We start from the raw sequence: 18,159 nt of genomic DNA, 5'->3' as shown, positions 1-18,159 counted from the left end.
ACCCGGATTTGCCAGGAACCCTTCTTACTCCTCCTACTTGCATGTGACACTGGGCTTAGGATCTGCATAGGAAACACACACACAAGCACACACCTACCTTTGTTGCCTGCAGATGCCTCCTTGGCTGTCCCCAAACGGTATCAAACCAACACCCACGGGAAGCTGTAAGCATAGAGGACATGCCTGCACCCCATTGGACTTACCTGTGTGGGTTAAACCCGGGTTATTTGACAACCTATGGCGGTGATGGTTCTGCTCAGGCAGAGCAGTGCTGATGCTCCTCATAAAGCTGTCGCTGCTGTGAAGGTTCTAGGTGACATCACAAATCCCTATGGTTACATACACAACAAAGCTGGGTTGTTGTTGTTTACACTCTGCAAGGCCTGTGGAAGTGAGTGACATCATAGCACTGTAGTTCTGAGGGTTCTAGATGGATGCAACAATCTCCTGTTGCTTCTATGAAGGCCATAATAGACGACATCACCAAACAGCTCCATAGTCACATACACAGCAAAGGAGAGATGTTGTTTACACCTAGTGATGTCAGTGGTATTGAGTGACATCACAGCACAGTGCTAAGGCTCCTGGGCCTGGACACAGCAGCGGCTGCAATATCTCAACGGAGAATACGTTTATATATATGTGTGTGTGTGCGCGTATATATATATATATATATATATATATATATATATATATATATATATATTTCTCCGCCGAAATCACTTTTAAACCCATTTCCACCTTTTTTTCCCTTCTCTTCCTCTTACTTTTTTTTCACGTTTTTTTACGTTTTTCTCCTTTTCGCCTCTTTTCTGGGCGTATTATTCTTCTTTTTCTTCTTTTTTTTCGTCTAATGCATACCCCATCAGTGCAGCAATGCTTATTCAATACCGCCAGCAGATGGAGACACTGGGGGATAATTTTCTAAGGATTTATACTGATTTTTCCTGTCTGAATTTGTCGCACAGAAAGTTGCAGGCCAAATATGTGTGACATTTCTGCGACTTTAGCTTCTAGAGCATTTTTACAACATTATACATAGGTGCTGAATACATAAAAAGCGACTGTTCAGCGACAGACAAGTCGCATCGGCTGAAAGTAGGCCAGAATGTCAGTCCATGTTGGAGCAGGTTTAGATACAGTCTAAAGTATAGATCTCAAAGTCTGTGCACAGAATTTAGCAAGGGCCTCGCACCTTCTGATGCATCAGGTAGGTGCACAATAGCATAGCCTAACCCTCTGTACTTTGGTCTATATTGATGCGGGACATAGACAGCCAGCTGATGACCAATCCATTAGTGCAATGGATGGCTGGAAGCATTTGTCTTTGCCTTTGCAATACCACAGAAGCAATGCATGGTCAATGTACAGCAATGACACACCTGTGTGAACAGCCAGGAGACCCCCCCCCCCCATGTTATGTTACATAGTTATATAGTTAGTACGGTCGAAAAAAGACATATGTCCATCAAGTTCAACCAGGGAATTAAGGGGTAGGGGTGTGGCGCGATATTGGGGAAGGGATGAGATTTTATATTTCTTCATAAGCATTAATCTTATTTTGTCAATTAGGAACATTCAGCACCCACCCGCTATCAAGGCAGCTGCCTATCATGTCATGCCCTACCTGCAGAGGTGTGCTGGCTACTCAAATGATCCAATTAAGGAGGCCATTTAGTCAGCAGCAGCAGAAGTCCTGTGCCTGGACGCTCCAACAGCAGCCAGACACAAGCAGAAGCAGAAGCAGCAGAAGCACCACCTTTTGTTTCTTGGCTGCAGCAGCAGCAAGGCCCACAGGGCTGGCTAGCTGGCTAGCCAGCAAGCAGGTAGCAATGAAAGTAGGAATCTTTCTTTTTAACCCTGTAAGGGGGTGGTGCACTGTACCCGAAGATACTGCCATATCGGGTCAATGCATAGGGCGACGGAAGCAAGCTTCGAAATCGGCCCCCGTTCTCAAAAATCCATTTAATATATGGTCCCCAGATAGGGGACGTATCAGATATTAAACTGATAAGAACAGATACTACACTTGATCTTAGCCAAAAGGCCGAGAAGCGATAACCGTGAAAGGGGCGGGCCCAACAAGGTGCCCTTCATGGGCACTATCACTGCTTGCTGTCAGGGAGGCTGCCAGACAATTTTCCATGCACACTCTGGGCTGGGGGGCAGTCAACCACCAGTACACACAGCAGAACCTAAACCCATACCATTATTGCTAAGCAGCAAGACAGGGGCCCATTGCACTCCCACGGGGCCTTTTTAAATGCAATCCATAACCCGGATTTGCCAGGAACCCTTCTTACTCCTCCTACTTGCATGTGACACTGGGCTTAGGATCTGCATAGGAAACACACACACAAGCACACACCTACCTTTGTTGCCTGCAGATGCCTCCTTGGCTGTCCCCAAACGGTATCAAACCAACACCCACGGGAAGCTGTAAGCATAGAGGACATGCCTGCACCCCATTGGACTTACCTGTGTGGGTTAAACCCGGGTTATTTGACAACCTATGGCGGTGATGGTTCTGCTCAGGCAGAGCAGTGCTGATGCTCCTCATAAAGCTGTCGCTGCTGTGAAGGTTCTAGGTGACATCACAAATCCCTATGGTTACATACACAACAAAGCTGGGTTGTTGTTGTTTACACTCTGCAAGGCCTGTGGAAGTGAGTGACATCATAGCACTGTAGTTCTGAGGGTTCTAGATGGATGCAACAATCTCCTGTTGCTTCTATGAAGGCCATAATAGACGACATCACCAAACAGCTCCATAGTCACATACACAGCAAAGGAGAGATGTTGTTTACACCTAGTGATGTCAGTGGTATTGAGTGACATCACAGCACAGTGCTAAGGCTCCTGGGCCTGGACACAGCAGCGGCTGCAATATCTCAACGGAGAATACGTTTATATATATGTGTGTGTGTGCGCGTATATATATATATATATATATGTATATATATATATATATATATATATATTTCTCCGCCGAAATCACTTTTAAACCCATTTCCACCTTTTTTTCCCTTCTCTTCCTCTTACTTTTTTTTCACGTTTTTTTACGTTTTTCTCCTTTTCGCCTCTTTTCTGGGCGTATTATTCTTCTTTTTCTTCTTTTTTTTCGTCTAATGCATACCCCATCAGTGCAGCAATGCTTATTCAATACCGCCAGCAGATGGAGACACTGGGGGATAATTTTCTAAGGATTTATACTGATTTTTCCTGTCTGAATTTGTCGCACAGAAAGTTGCAGGCCAAATATGTGTGACATTTCTGCGACTTTAGCTTCTAGAGCATTTTTACAACATTATACATAGGTGCTGAATACATAAAAAGCGACTGTTCAGCGACAGACAAGTCGCATCGGCTGAAAGTAGGCCAGAATGTCAGTCCATGTTGGAGCAGGTTTAGATACAGTCTAAAGTATAGATCTCAAAGTCTGTGCACAGAATTTAGCAAGGGCCTCGCACCTTCTGATGCATCAGGTAGGTGCACAATAGCATAGCCTAACCCTCTGTACTTTGGTCTATATTGATGCGGGACATAGACAGCCAGCTGATGACCAATCCATTAGTGCAATGGATGGCTGGAAGCATTTGTCTTTGCCTTTGCAATACCACAGAAGCAATGCATGGTCAATGTACAGCAATGACACACCTGTGTGAACAGCCAGGAGACCACCCCCCCCCCCCATGTTATGTTACATAGTTACATAGTTAGTACGGTCGAAAAAAGACATATGTCCATCAAGTTCAACCAGGGAATTAAGGGGTAGGGGTGTGGCGCGATATTGGGGAAGGGATGAGATTTTATATTTCTTCATAAGCATTAATCTTATTTTGTCAATTAGGAACATTCAGCACCCACCCGCTATCAAGGCAGCTGCCTATCATGTCATGCCCTACCTGCACAGGTGTGCTGGCTACTCAAATGATCCAATTAAGGAGGCCATTTAGTCAGCAGCAGCAGAAGTCCTGTGCCTGGACGCTCCAACAGCGGCCAGACACAAGCAGAAGCAGAAGCAGCAGAAGCAGCAGCAGCACCACCTTTTGTTTTTTGGCTGCAGCAGCAGCAAGGCCCACAGGGCTGGCTAGCTGGCTAGCCAGCAAGCAGGTAGCAATGAAAGTAGGAATCTTTCTTTTTAACCCTGTAAGGGGGTGGTGCACTGTACCCGAAGATACTGCCATATCGGGTCAATGCATAGGGCGACGGAAGCAAGCTTCGAAATCGGCCCCCGTTCTCAAAAATCCATTTAATATATGGTCCCCAGATAGGGGACGTATCAGATATTAAACTGATAAGAACAGATACTACACTTGATCTTAGCCAAAAGGCCGAGAAGCGATAACCGTGAAAGGGGCGGGCCCAACAAGGTGCCCTTCATGGGCACTATCACTGCTTGCTGTCAGGGAGGCTGCCAGACAATTTTCCATGCACACTCTGGGCTGGGGGGCAGTCAACCACCAGTACACACAGCAGAACCTAAACCCATACCATTATTGCTAAGCAGCAAGACAGGGGCCCATTGCACTCCCACGGGGCCTTTTTAAATGCAATCCATAACCCGGATTTGCCAGGAACCCTTCTTACTCCTCCTACTTGCATGTGACACTGGGCTTAGGATCTGCATAGGAAACACACACACAAGCACACACCTACCTTTGTTGCCTGCAGATGCCTCCTTGGCTGTCCCCAAACGGTATCAAACCAACACCCACGGGAAGCTGTAAGCATAGAGGACATGCCTGCACCCCATTGGACTTACCTGTGTGGGTTAAACCCGGGTTATTTGACAACCTATGGCGGTGATGGTTCTGCTCAGGCAGAGCAGTGCTGATGCTCCTCATAAAGCTGTCGCTGCTGTGAAGGTTCTAGGTGACATCACAAATCCCTATGGTTACATACACAACAAAGCTGGGTTGTTGTTGTTTACACTCTGCAAGGCCTGTGGAAGTGAGTGACATCATAGCACTGTAGTTCTGAGGGTTCTAGATGGATGCAACAATCTCCTGTTGCTTCTATGAAGGCCATAATAGACGACATCACCAAACAGCTCCATAGTCACATACACAGCAAAGGAGAGATGTTGTTTACACCTAGTGATGTCAGTGGTATTGAGTGACATCACAGCACAGTGCTAAGGCTCCTGGGCCTGGACACAGCAGCGGCTGCAATATCTCAACGGAGAATACGTTTATATATATGTGTGTGTGTGCGCGTATATATATATATATATATATATATATATATATATATATATATATATATATTCTCCGCCGAAATCACTTTTAAACCCATTTCCACCTTTTTTTCCCTTCTCTTCCTCTTACTTTTTTTTCACGTTTTTTTACGTTTTTCTCCTTTTCGCCTCTTTTCTGGGCGTATTATTCTTCTTTTTCTTCTTTTTTTTCGTCTAATGCATACCCCATCAGTGCAGCAATGCTTATTCAATACCGCCAGCAGATGGAGACACTGGGGGATAATTTTCTAAGGATTTATACTGATTTTTCCTGTCTGAATTTGTCGCACAGAAAGTTGCAGGCCAAATATGTGTGACATTTCTGCGACTTTAGCTTCTAGAGCATTTTTACAACATTATACATAGGTGCTGAATACATAAAAAGCGACTGTTCAGCGACAGACAAGTCGCATCGGCTGAAAGTAGGCCAGAATGTCAGTCCATGTTGGAGCAGGTTTAGATACAGTCTAAAGTATAGATCTCAAAGTCTGTGCACAGAATTTAGCAAGGGCCTCGCACCTTCTGATGCATCAGGTAGGTGCACAATAGCATAGCCTAACCCTCTGTACTTTGGTCTATATTGATGCGGGACATAGACAGCCAGCTGATGACCAATCCATTAGTGCAATGGATGGCTGGAAGCATTTGTCTTTGCCTTTGCAATACCACAGAAGCAATGCATGGTCAATGTACAGCAATGACACACCTGTGTGAACAGCCAGGAGACCCCCCCCCCCCATGTTATGTTACATAGTTATATAGTTAGTACGGTCGAAAAAAGACATATGTCCATCAAGTTCAACCAGGGAATTAAGGGGTAGGGGTGTGGCGCGATATTGGGGAAGGGATGAGATTTTATATTTCTTCATAAGCATTAATCTTATTTTGTCAATTAGGAACATTCAGCACCCACCCGCTATCAAGGCAGCTGCCTATCATGTCATGCCCTACCTGCAGAGGTGTGCTGGCTACTCAAATGATCCAATTAAGGAGGCCATTTAGTCAGCAGCAGCAGAAGTCCTGTGCCTGGACGCTCCAACAGCAGCCAGACACAAGCAGAAGCAGAAGCAGCAGAAGCACCACCTTTTGTTTCTTGGCTGCAGCAGCAGCAAGGCCCACAGGGCTGGCTAGCTGGCTAGCCAGCAAGCAGGTAGCAATGAAAGTAGGAATCTTTCTTTTTAACCCTGTAAGGGGGTGGTGCACTGTACCCGAAGATACTGCCATATCGGGTCAATGCATAGGGCGACGGAAGCAAGCTTCGAAATCGGCCCCCGTTCTCAAAAATCCATTTAATATATGGTCCCCAGATAGGGGACGTATCAGATATTAAACTGATAAGAACAGATACTACACTTGATCTTAGCCAAAAGGCCGAGAAGCGATAACCGTGAAAGGGGCGGGCCCAACAAGGTGCCCTTCATGGGCACTATCACTGCTTGCTGTCAGGGAGGCTGCCAGACAATTTTCCATGCACACTCTGGGCTGGGGGGCAGTCAACCACCAGTACACACAGCAGAACCTAAACCCATACCATTATTGCTAAGCAGCAAGACAGGGGCCCATTGCACTCCCACGGGGCCTTTTTAAATGCAATCCATAACCCGGATTTGCCAGGAACCCTTCTTACTCCTCCTACTTGCATGTGACACTGGGCTTAGGATCTGCATAGGAAACACACACACAAGCACACACCTACCTTTGTTGCCTGCAGATGCCTCCTTGGCTGTCCCCAAACGGTATCAAACCAACACCCACGGGAAGCTGTAAGCATAGAGGACATGCCTGCACCCCATTGGACTTACCTGTGTGGGTTAAACCCGGGTTATTTGACAACCTATGGCGGTGATGGTTCTGCTCAGGCAGAGCAGTGCTGATGCTCCTCATAAAGCTGTCGCTGCTGTGAAGGTTCTAGGTGACATCACAAATCCCTATGGTTACATACACAACAAAGCTGGGTTGTTGTTGTTTACACTCTGCAAGGCCTGTGGAAGTGAGTGACATCATAGCACTGTAGTTCTGAGGGTTCTAGATGGATGCAACAATCTCCTGTTGCTTCTATGAAGGCCATAATAGACGACATCACCAAACAGCTCCATAGTCACATACACAGCAAAGGAGAGATGTTGTTTACACCTAGTGATGTCAGTGGTATTGAGTGACATCACAGCACAGTGCTAAGGCTCCTGGGCCTGGACACAGCAGCGGCTGCAATATCTCAACGGAGAATACGTTTATATATATGTGTGTGTGTGCGCGTATATATATATATATATATATGTATATATATATATATATATATATATATTTCTCCGCCGAAATCACTTTTAAACCCATTTCCACCTTTTTTTCCCTTCTCTTCCTCTTACTTTTTTTTCACGTTTTTTTACGTTTTTCTCCTTTTCGCCTCTTTTCTGGGCGTATTATTCTTCTTTTTCTTCTTTTTTTTCGTCTAATGCATACCCCATCAGTGCAGCAATGCTTATTCAATACCGCCAGCAGATGGAGACACTGGGGGATAATTTTCTAAGGATTTATACTGATTTTTCCTGTCTGAATTTGTCGCACAGAAAGTTGCAGGCCAAATATGTGTGACATTTCTGCGACTTTAGCTTCTAGAGCATTTTTACAACATTATACATAGGTGCTGAATACATAAAAAGCGACTGTTCAGCGACAGACAAGTCGCATCGGCTGAAAGTAGGCCAGAATGTCAGTCCATGTTGGAGCAGGTTTAGATACAGTCTAAAGTATAGATCTCAAAGTCTGTGCACAGAATTTAGCAAGGGCCTCGCACCTTCTGATGCATCAGGTAGGTGCACAATAGCATAGCCTAACCCTCTGTACTTTGGTCTATATTGATGCGGGACATAGACAGCCAGCTGATGACCAATCCATTAGTGCAATGGATGGCTGGAAGCATTTGTCTTTGCCTTTGCAATACCACAGAAGCAATGCATGGTCAATGTACAGCAATGACACACCTGTGTGAACAGCCAGGAGACCACCCCCCCCCCCCATGTTATGTTACATAGTTACATAGTTAGTACGGTCGAAAAAAGACATATGTCCATCAAGTTCAACCAGGGAATTAAGGGGTAGGGGTGTGGCGCGATATTGGGGAAGGGATGAGATTTTATATTTCTTCATAAGCATTAATCTTATTTTGTCAATTAGGAACATTCAGCACCCACCCGCTATCAAGGCAGCTGCCTATCATGTCATGCCCTACCTGCACAGGTGTGCTGGCTACTCAAATGATCCAATTAAGGAGGCCATTTAGTCAGCAGCAGCAGAAGTCCTGTGCCTGGACGCTCCAACAGCGGCCAGACACAAGCAGAAGCAGAAGCAGCAGAAGCAGCAGCAGCACCACCTTTTGTTTTTTGGCTGCAGCAGCAGCAAGGCCCACAGGGCTGGCTAGCTGGCTAGCCAGCAAGCAGGTAGCAATGAAAGTAGGAATCTTTCTTTTTAACCCTGTAAGGGGGTGGTGCACTGTACCCGAAGATACTGCCATATCGGGTCAATGCATAGGGCGACGGAAGCAAGCTTCGAAATCGGCCCCCGTTCTCAAAAATCCATTTAATATATGGTCCCCAGATAGGGGACGTATCAGATATTAAACTGATAAGAACAGATACTACACTTGATCTTAGCCAAAAGGCCGAGAAGCGATAACCGTGAAAGGGGCGGGCCCAACAAGGTGCCCTTCATGGGCACTATCACTGCTTGCTGTCAGGGAGGCTGCCAGACAATTTTCCATGCACACTCTGGGCTGGGGGGCAGTCAACCACCAGTACACACAGCAGAACCTAAACCCATACCATTATTGCTAAGCAGCAAGACAGGGGCCCATTGCACTCCCACGGGGCCTTTTTAAATGCAATCCATAACCCGGATTTGCCAGGAACCCTTCTTACTCCTCCTACTTGCATGTGACACTGGGCTTAGGATCTGCATAGGAAACACACACACAAGCACACACCTACCTTTGTTGCCTGCAGATGCCTCCTTGGCTGTCCCCAAACGGTATCAAACCAACACCCACGGGAAGCTGTAAGCATAGAGGACATGCCTGCACCCCATTGGACTTACCTGTGTGGGTTAAACCCGGGTTATTTGACAACCTATGGCGGTGATGGTTCTGCTCAGGCAGAGCAGTGCTGATGCTCCTCATAAAGCTGTCGCTGCTGTGAAGGTTCTAGGTGACATCACAAATCCCTATGGTTACATACACAACAAAGCTGGGTTGTTGTTGTTTACACTCTGCAAGGCCTGTGGAAGTGAGTGACATCATAGCACTGTAGTTCTGAGGGTTCTAGATGGATGCAACAATCTCCTGTTGCTTCTATGAAGGCCATAATAGACGACATCACCAAACAGCTCCATAGTCACATACACAGCAAAGGAGAGATGTTGTTTACACCTAGTGATGTCAGTGGTATTGAGTGACATCACAGCACAGTGCTAAGGCTCCTGGGCCTGGACACAGCAGCGGCTGCAATATCTCAACGGAGAATACGTTTATATATATGTGTGTGTGTGCGCGTATATATATATATATATATATATATATATATATATATATATATTCTCCGCCGAAATCACTTTTAAACCCATTTCCACCTTTTTTTCCCTTCTCTTCCTCTTACTTTTTTTTCACGTTTTTTTTACGTTTTTCTCCTTTTCGCCTCTTTTCTGGGCGTATTATTCTTCTTTTTCTTCTTTTTTTTCGTCTAATGCATACCCCATCAGTGCAGCAATGCTTATTCAATACCGCCAGCAGATGGAGACACTGGGGGATAATTTTCTAAGGATTTATACTGATTTTTCCTGTCTGAATTTGTCGCACAGAAAGTTGCAGGCCAAATATGTGTGACATTTCTGCGACTTTAGCTTCTAGAGCATTTTTACATTATACATAGGTGCTGAATACATAAAAAGCGACTGTTCAGCGACAGACAAGTCGCATCGGCTGAAAGTAGGCCAGAATGTCAGTCCATGTTGGAGCAGGTTTAGATACAGTCTAAAGTATAGATCTCAAAGTCTGTGCACAGAATTTAGCAAGGGCCTCGCACCTTCTGATGCATCAGGTAGGTGCACAATAGCATAGCCTAACCCTCTGTACTTTGGTCTATATTGATGCGGGACATAGACAGCCAGCTGATGACCAATCCATTAGTGCAATGGATGGCTGGAAGCATTTGTCTTTGCCTTTGCAATACCACAGAAGCAATGCATGGTCAATGTACAGCAATGACACACCTGTGTGAACAGCCAGGAGACCCCCCCCCCCCCATGTTATGTTACATAGTTACATAGTTAGTACGGTCGAAAAAAGACATATGTCCATCAAGTTCAACCAGGGAATTAAGGGGTAGGGGTGTGGCGCGATATTGGGGAAGGGATGAGATTTTATATTTCTTCATAAGCATTAATCTTATTTTGTCAATTAGGAACATTCAGCACCCACCCGCTATCAAGGCAGCTGCCTATCATGTCATGCCCTACCTGCACAGGTGTGCTGGCTACTCAAATGATCCAATTAAGGAGGCCATTTAGTCAGCAGCAGCAGAAGTCCTGTGCCTGGACGCTCCAACAGCGGCCAGACACAAGCAGAAGCAGAAGCAGCAGAAGCAGCAGCAGCACCACCTTTTGTTTTTTGGCTGCAGCAGCAGCAAGGCCCACAGGGCTGGCTAGCTGGCTAGCCAGCAAGCAGGTAGCAATGAAAGTAGGAATCTTTCTTTTTAACCCTGTAAGGGGGTGGTGCACTGTACCCGAAGATACTGCCATATCGGGTCAATGCATAGGGCGACGGAAGCAAGCTTCGAAATCGGCCCCCGTTCTCAAAAATCCATTTAATATATGGTCCCCAGATAGGGGACGTATCAGATATTAAACTGATAAGAACAGATACTACACTTGATCTTAGCCAAAAGGCCGAGAAGCGATAACCGTGAAAGGGGCGGGCCCAACAAGGTGCCCTTCATGGGCACTATCACTGCTTGCTGTCAGGGAGGCTGCCAGACAATTTTCCATGCACACTCTGGGCTGGGGGGCAGTCAACCACCAGTACACACAGCAGAACCTAAACCCATACCATTATTGCTAAGCAGCAAGACAGGGGCCCATTGCACTCCCACGGGGCCTTTTTAAATGCAATCCATAACCCGGATTTGCCAGGAACCCTTCTTACTCCTCCTACTTGCATGTGACACTGGGCTTAGGATCTGCATAGGAAACACACACACAAGCACACACCTACCTTTGTTGCCTGCAGATGCCTCCTTGGCTGTCCCCAAACGGTATCAAACCAACACCCACGGGAAGCTGTAAGCATAGAGGACATGCCTGCACCCCATTGGACTTACCTGTGTGGGTTAAACCCGGGTTATTTGACAACCTATGGCGGTGATGGTTCTGCTCAGGCAGAGCAGTGCTGATGCTCCTCATAAAGCTGTCGCTGCTGTGAAGGTTCTAGGTGACATCACAAATCCCTATGGTTACATACACAACAAAGCTGGGTTGTTGTTGTTTACACTCTGCAAGGCCTGTGGAAGTGAGTGACATCATAGCACTGTAGTTCTGAGGGTTCTAGATGGATGCAACAATCTCCTGTTGCTTCTATGAAGGCCATAATAGACGACATCACCAAACAGCTCCATAGTCACATACACAGCAAAGGAGAGATGTTGTTTACACCTAGTGATGTCAGTGGTATTGAGTGACATCACAGCACAGTGCTAAGGCTCCTGGGCCTGGACACAGCAGCGGCTGCAATATCTCAACGGAGAATACGTTTATATATATGTGTGTGTGTGCGCGTATATATATATATATATATATATATATATATATATATATATATATTTCTCCGCCGAAATCACTTTTAAACCCATTTCCACCTTTTTTTCCCTTCTCTTCCTCTTACTTTTTTTTCACGTTTTTTTTACGTTTTTCTCCTTTTCGCCTCTTTTCTGGGCGTATTATTCTTCTTTTTCTTCTTTTTTTTCGTCTAATGCATACCCCATCAGTGCAGCAATGCTTATTCAATACCGCCAGCAGATGGAGACACTGGGGGATAATTTTCTAAGGATTTATACTGATTTTTCCTGTCTGAATTTGTCGCACAGAAAGTTGCAGGCCAAATATGTGTGACATTTCTGCGACTTTAGCTTCTAGAGCATTTTTACAACATTATACATAGGTGCTGAATACATAAAAAGCGACTGTTCAGCGACAGACAAGTCGCATCGGCTGAAAGTAGGCCAGAATGTCAGTCCATGTTGGAGCAGGTTTAGATACAGTCTAAAGTATAGATCTCAAAGTCTGTGCACAGAATTTAGCAAGGGCCTCGCACCTTCTGATGCATCAGGTAGGTGCACAATAGCATAGCCTAACCCTCTGTACTTTGGTCTATATTGATGCGGGACATAGACAGCCAGCTGATGACCAATCCATTAGTGCAATGGATGGCTGGAAGCATTTGTCTTTGCCTTTGCAATACCACAGAAGCAATGCATGGTCAATGTACAGCAATGACACACCTGTGTGAACAGCCAGGAGACCCCCCCCCATGTTATGTTACATAGTTACATAGTTAGTACGGTCGAAAAAAGACATATGTCCATCAAGTTCAACCAGGGAATTAAGGGGTAGGGGTGTGGCGCGATATTGGGGAAGGGATGAGATTTTATATTTCTTCATAAGCATTAATCTTATTTTGTCAATTAGGAACATTCAGCACCCACCCGCTATCAAGGCAGCTGCCTATCATGTCATGCCCTACCTGCACAGGTGTGCTGGCTACTCAAATGATCCAATTAAGGAGGCCATTTAGTCAGCAGCAGCAGAAGTCCTGTGCCTGGACGCTCCAACAGCGGCCAGACACAAGCAGAAGCAGAAGCAGCAGAAGCAGCACCACCTTTTGTTTTTTGGCTGCAGCAGCAGCAAGGCCCACAGGGCTGGCTAGCTGGCTAGCCAGCAAGCAGGTAGCAATGAAAGTAGGAATCTTTCTTTTTAACCCTGTAAGGGGGTGGTGCACTGTACCCGAAGATACTGCCATATCGGGTCAATGCATAGGGCGACGGAAGCAAGCTTCGAAATCGGCCCCCGTTCTCAAAAATCCATTTAATATATGGTCCCCAGATAGGGGACGTATCAGATATTAAACTGATAAGAACAGATACTACACTTGATCTTAGCCAAAAGGCCGAGAAGCGATAACCGTGAAAGGGGCGGGCCCAACAAGGTGCCCTTCATGGGCACTATCACTGCTTGCTGTCAGGGAGGCTGCCAGACAATTTTCCATGCACACTCTGGGCTGGGGGGCAGTCAACCACCAGTACACACAGCAGAACCTAAACCCATACCATTATTGCTAAGCAGCAAGACAGGGGCCCATTGCACTCCCACGGGGCCTTTTTAAATGCAATCCATAACCCGGATTTGCCAGGAACCCTTCTTACTCCTCCTACTTGCATGTGACACTGGGCTTAGGATCTGCATAGGAAACACACACACAAGCACACACCTACCTTTGTTGCCTGCAGATGCCTCCTTGGCTGTCCCCAAACGGTATCAAACCAACACCCACGGGAAGCTGTAAGCATAGAGGACATGCCTGCACCCCATTGGACTTACCTGTGTGGGTTAAACCCGGGTTATTTGACAACCTATGGCGGTGATGGTTCTGCTCAGGCAGAGCAGTGCTGATGCTCCTCATAAAGCTGTCGCTGCTGTGAAGGTTCTAGGTGACATCACAAATCCCTATGGTTACATACACAACAAAGCTGGGTTGTTGTTGTTTACACTCTGCAAGGCCTGTGGAAGTGAGTGACATCATAGCACTGTAGTTCTGAGGGTTCTAGATGGATGCAACAATCTCCTGTTGCTTCTATGAAGGCCATAATAGACGACATCACCAAACAGCTCCATAGTCACATACACAGCAAAGGAGAGATGTTGTTTACACCTAGTGATGTCAGTGGTATTGAGTGACATCACAGCACAGTGCTAAGGCTCCTGGGCCTGGACACAGCAGCGGCTGCAATATCTCAACGGAGAATACGTTTATATATATGTGTGTGTGTGTGCGCGTATATATATATATATATATATATATATATATATATATATATATATATTTCTCCGCCGAAATCACTTTTAAACCCATTTCCACCTTTTTTTCCCTTCTCTTCCTCTTACTTTTTTTTCACGTTTTTTTACGTTTTTCTCCTTTTCGCCTCTTTTCTGGGCGTATTATTCTTCTTTTTCTTCTTTTTTTTCGTCTAATGCATACCCCATCAGTGCAGCAATGCTTATTCAATACCGCCAGCAGATGGAGACACTGGGGGATAATTTTCTAAGGATTTATACTGATTTTTCCTGTCTGAATTTGTCGCACAGAAAGTTGCAGGCCAAATATGTGTGACATTTCTGCGACTTTAGCTTCTAGAGCATTTTTACAACATTATACATAGGTGCTGAATACATAAAAAGCGACTGTTCAGCGACAGACAAGTCGCATCGGCTGAAAGTAGGCCAGAATGTCAGTCCATGTTGGAGCAGGTTTAGATACAGTCTAAAGTATAGATCTCAAAGTCTGTGCACAGAATTTAGCAAGGGCCTCGCACCTTCTGATGCATCAGGTAGGTGCACAATAGCATAGCCTAACCCTCTGTACTTTGGTCTATATTGATGCGGGACATAGACAGCCAGCTGATGACCAATCCATTAGTGCAATGGATGGCTGGAAGAATTTGTCTTTGCCTTTGCAATACCACAGAAGCAATGCATGGTCAATGTACAGCAATGACACACCTGTGTGAACAGCCAGGAGACCCCCCCCCCATGTTATGTTACATAGTTACATAGTTAGTACGGTCGAAAAAAGACATATGTCCATCAAGTTCAACCAGGGAATTAAGGGGTAGGGGTGTGGCGCGATATTGGGGAAGGGATGAGATTTTATATTTCTTCATAAGCATTAATCTTATTTTGTCAATTAGGAACATTCAGCACCCACCCGCTATCAAGGCAGCTGCCTATCATGTCATGCCCTACCTGCACAGGTGTGCTGGCTACTCAAATGATCCAATTAAGGAGGCCATTTAGTCAGCAGCAGCAGAAGTCCTGTGCCTGGACGCTCCAACAGCGGCCAGACACAAGCAGAAGCAGAAGCAGCAGAAGCAGCAGCAGCACCACCTTTTGTTTTTTGGCTGCAGCAGCAGCAAGGCCCACAGGGCTGGCTAGCTGGCTAGCCAGCAAGCAGGTAGCAATGAAAGTAGGAATCTTTCTTTTTAACCCTGTAAGGGGGTGGTGCACTGTACCCGAAGATACTGCCATATCGGGTCAATGCATAGGGCGACGGAAGCAAGCTTCGAAATCGGCCCCCGTTCTCAAAAATCCATTTAATATATGGTCCCCAGATAGGGGACGTATCAGATATTAAACTGATAAGAACAGATACTACACTTGATCTTAGCCAAAAGGCCGAGAAGCGATAACCGTGAAAGGGGCGGGCCCAACAAGGTGCCCTTCATGGGCACTATCACTGCTTGCTGTCAGGGAGGCTGCCAGACAATTTTCCATGCACACTCTGGGCTGGGGGGCAGTCAACCACCAGTACACACAGCAGAACCTAAACCCATACCATTATTGCTAAGCAGCAAGACAGGGGCCCATTGCACTCCCACGGGGCCTTTTTAAATGCAATCCATAACCCGGATTTGCCAGGAACCCTTCTTACTCCTCCTACTTGCATGTGACACTGGGCTTAGGATCTGCATAGGAAACACACACACAAGCACACACCTACCTTTGTTGCCTGCAGATGCCTCCTTGGCTGTCCCCAAACGGTATCAAACCAACACCCACGGGAAGCTGTAAGCATAGAGGACATGCCTGCACCCCATTGGACTTACCTGTGTGGGTTAAACCCGGGTTATTTGACAACCTATGGCGGTGATGGTTCTGCTCAGGCAGAGCAGTGCTGATGCTCCTCATAAAGCTGTCGCTGCTGTGAAGGTTCTAGGTGACATCACAAATCCCTATGGTTACATACACAACAAAGCTGGGTTGTTGTTGTTTACACTCTGCAAGGCCTGTGGAAGTGAGTGACATCATAGCACTGTAGTTCTGAGGGTTCTAGATGGATGCAACAATCTCCTGTTGCTTCTATGAAGGCCATAATAGACGACATCACCAAACAGCTCCATAGTCACATACACAGCAAAGGAGAGATGTTGTTTACACCTAGTGATGTCAGTGGTATTGAGTGACATCACAGCACAGTGCTAAGGCTCCTGGGCCTGGACACAGCAGCGGCTGCAATATCTCAACGGAGAATACGTTTATATATATGTGTGTGTGTGCGCGTATATATATATATATATATGTATATATATATATATATATATATATATATATATATATATATTTCTCCGCCGAAATCACTTTTAAACCCATTTCCACCTTTTTTTCCCTTCTCTTCCTCTTACTTTTTTTTCACGTTTTTTTACGTTTTTCTCCTTTTCGCCTCTTTTCTGGGCGTATTATTCTTCTTTTTCTTCTTTTTTTTCGTCTAATGCATACCCCATCAGTGCAGCAATGCTTATTCAATACCGCCAGCAGATGGAGACACTGGGGGATAATTTTCTAAGGATTTATACTGATTTTTCCTGTCTGAATTTGTCGCACAGAAAGTTGCAGGCCAAATATGTGTGACATTTCTGCGACTTTAGCTTCTAGAGCATTTTTACAACATTATACATAGGTGCTGAATACATAAAAAGCGACTGTTCAGCGACAGACAAGTCGCATCGGCTGAAAGTAGGCCAGAATGTCAGTCCATGTTGGAGCAGGTTTAGATACAGTCTAAAGTATAGATCTCAAAGTCTGTGCACAGAATTTAGCAAGGGCCTCGCACCTTCTGATGCATCAGGTAGGTGCACAATAGCATAGCCTAACCCTCTGTACTTTGGTCTATATTGATGCGGGACATAGACAGCCAGCTGATGACCAATCCATTAGTGCAATGGATGGCTGGAAGCATTTGTCTTTGCCTTTGCAATACCACAGAAGCAATGCATGGTCAATGTACAGCAATGACACACCTGTGTGAACAGCCAGGAGACCCCCCCCCCCCCCCATGTTATGTTACATAGTTATATAGTTAGTACGGTCGAAAAAAGACATATGTCCATCAAGTTCAACCAGGGAATTAAGGGGTAGGGGTGTGGCGCGATATTGGGGAAGGGATGAGATTTTATATTTCTTCATAAGCATTAATCTTATTTTGTCAATTAGGAACATTCAGCACCCACCCGCTATCAAGGCAGCTGCCTATCATGTCATGCCCTACCTGCACAGGTGTGCTGGCTACTCAAATGATCCAATTAAGGAGGCCATTTAGTCAGCAGCAGCAGAAGTCCTGTGCCTGGACGATCCAACAGCAGCCAGACACAAGCAGAAGCAGAAGCAGCAGAAGCACCACCTTTTGTTTCTTGGCTGCAGCAGCAGCAAGGCCCACAGGGCTGGCTAGCTGGCTAGCCAGCAAGCAGGTAGCAATGAAAGTAGGAATCTTTCTTTTTAACCCTGTAAGGGGGTGGTGCACTGTACCCGAAGATACTGCCATATCGGGTCAATGCATAGGGCGACGGAAGCAAGCTTCGAAATCGGCCCCCGTTCTCAAAAATCCATTTAATATATGGTCCCCAGATAGGGGACGTATCAGATATTAAACTGATAAGAACAGATACTACACTTGATCTTAGCCAAAAGGCCGAGAAGCGATAACCGTGAAAGGGGCGGGCCCAACAAGGTGCCCTTCATGGGCACTATCACTGCTTGCTGTCAGGGAGGCTGCCAGACAATTTTCCATGCACACTCTGGGCTGGGGGGCAGTCAACCACCAGTACACACAG

The 18,159-nt window shown here is 45.9% G+C and overlaps 8 non-coding genes across 8 annotated transcripts; all 8 read right to left on the bottom strand.

Annotated features, from left to right (window-relative positions):
- Positions 1 to 1,868: 1,868 nt before the first annotated feature.
- Positions 1,869 to 2,059, bottom strand: LOC130320118 (U2 spliceosomal RNA). The gene has a single exon (XR_008866081.1). It is a non-coding gene; the product is annotated as a U2 spliceosomal RNA (small nuclear RNA).
- Positions 2,060 to 4,155: 2,096 nt separating this feature from the next.
- On the bottom strand, positions 4,156 to 4,346 carry LOC130320116 (U2 spliceosomal RNA). The gene has a single exon (XR_008866080.1). It is a non-coding gene; the product is annotated as a U2 spliceosomal RNA (small nuclear RNA).
- Positions 4,347 to 6,431: 2,085 nt separating this feature from the next.
- Positions 6,432 to 6,622, bottom strand: LOC130320115 (U2 spliceosomal RNA). Its single transcript, XR_008866079.1, has one exon. It is a non-coding gene; the product is annotated as a U2 spliceosomal RNA (small nuclear RNA).
- A 2,096-nt stretch (positions 6,623 to 8,718) lies between these two features.
- Positions 8,719 to 8,909, bottom strand: LOC130320113 (U2 spliceosomal RNA). The gene has a single exon (XR_008866077.1). It is a non-coding gene; the product is annotated as a U2 spliceosomal RNA (small nuclear RNA).
- Positions 8,910 to 10,994: 2,085 nt separating this feature from the next.
- LOC130320112 (U2 spliceosomal RNA) lies at positions 10,995 to 11,185 on the bottom strand. Its single transcript, XR_008866076.1, has one exon. It is a non-coding gene; the product is annotated as a U2 spliceosomal RNA (small nuclear RNA).
- A 2,081-nt stretch (positions 11,186 to 13,266) lies between these two features.
- LOC130320111 (U2 spliceosomal RNA) lies at positions 13,267 to 13,457 on the bottom strand. The gene has a single exon (XR_008866075.1). It is a non-coding gene; the product is annotated as a U2 spliceosomal RNA (small nuclear RNA).
- A 2,091-nt stretch (positions 13,458 to 15,548) lies between these two features.
- LOC130320110 (U2 spliceosomal RNA) lies at positions 15,549 to 15,739 on the bottom strand. Its single transcript, XR_008866074.1, has one exon. It is a non-coding gene; the product is annotated as a U2 spliceosomal RNA (small nuclear RNA).
- Positions 15,740 to 17,838: 2,099 nt separating this feature from the next.
- LOC130320109 (U2 spliceosomal RNA) lies at positions 17,839 to 18,029 on the bottom strand. The gene has a single exon (XR_008866073.1). It is a non-coding gene; the product is annotated as a U2 spliceosomal RNA (small nuclear RNA).
- Between the last annotated feature and the right edge of the window lie 130 nt (positions 18,030 to 18,159).

The sequence above is a fragment of the Hyla sarda genome, unplaced genomic scaffold (assembly GCF_029499605.1).
Source record: "Hyla sarda isolate aHylSar1 unplaced genomic scaffold, aHylSar1.hap1 scaffold_219, whole genome shotgun sequence".
NCBI lineage: Eukaryota > Metazoa > Chordata > Amphibia > Anura > Hylidae > Hyla > Hyla sarda.
The sequence above is the reverse complement of the archived record's forward strand: the minus strand, read 5'-3'. Positions and strand labels throughout refer to the sequence as shown.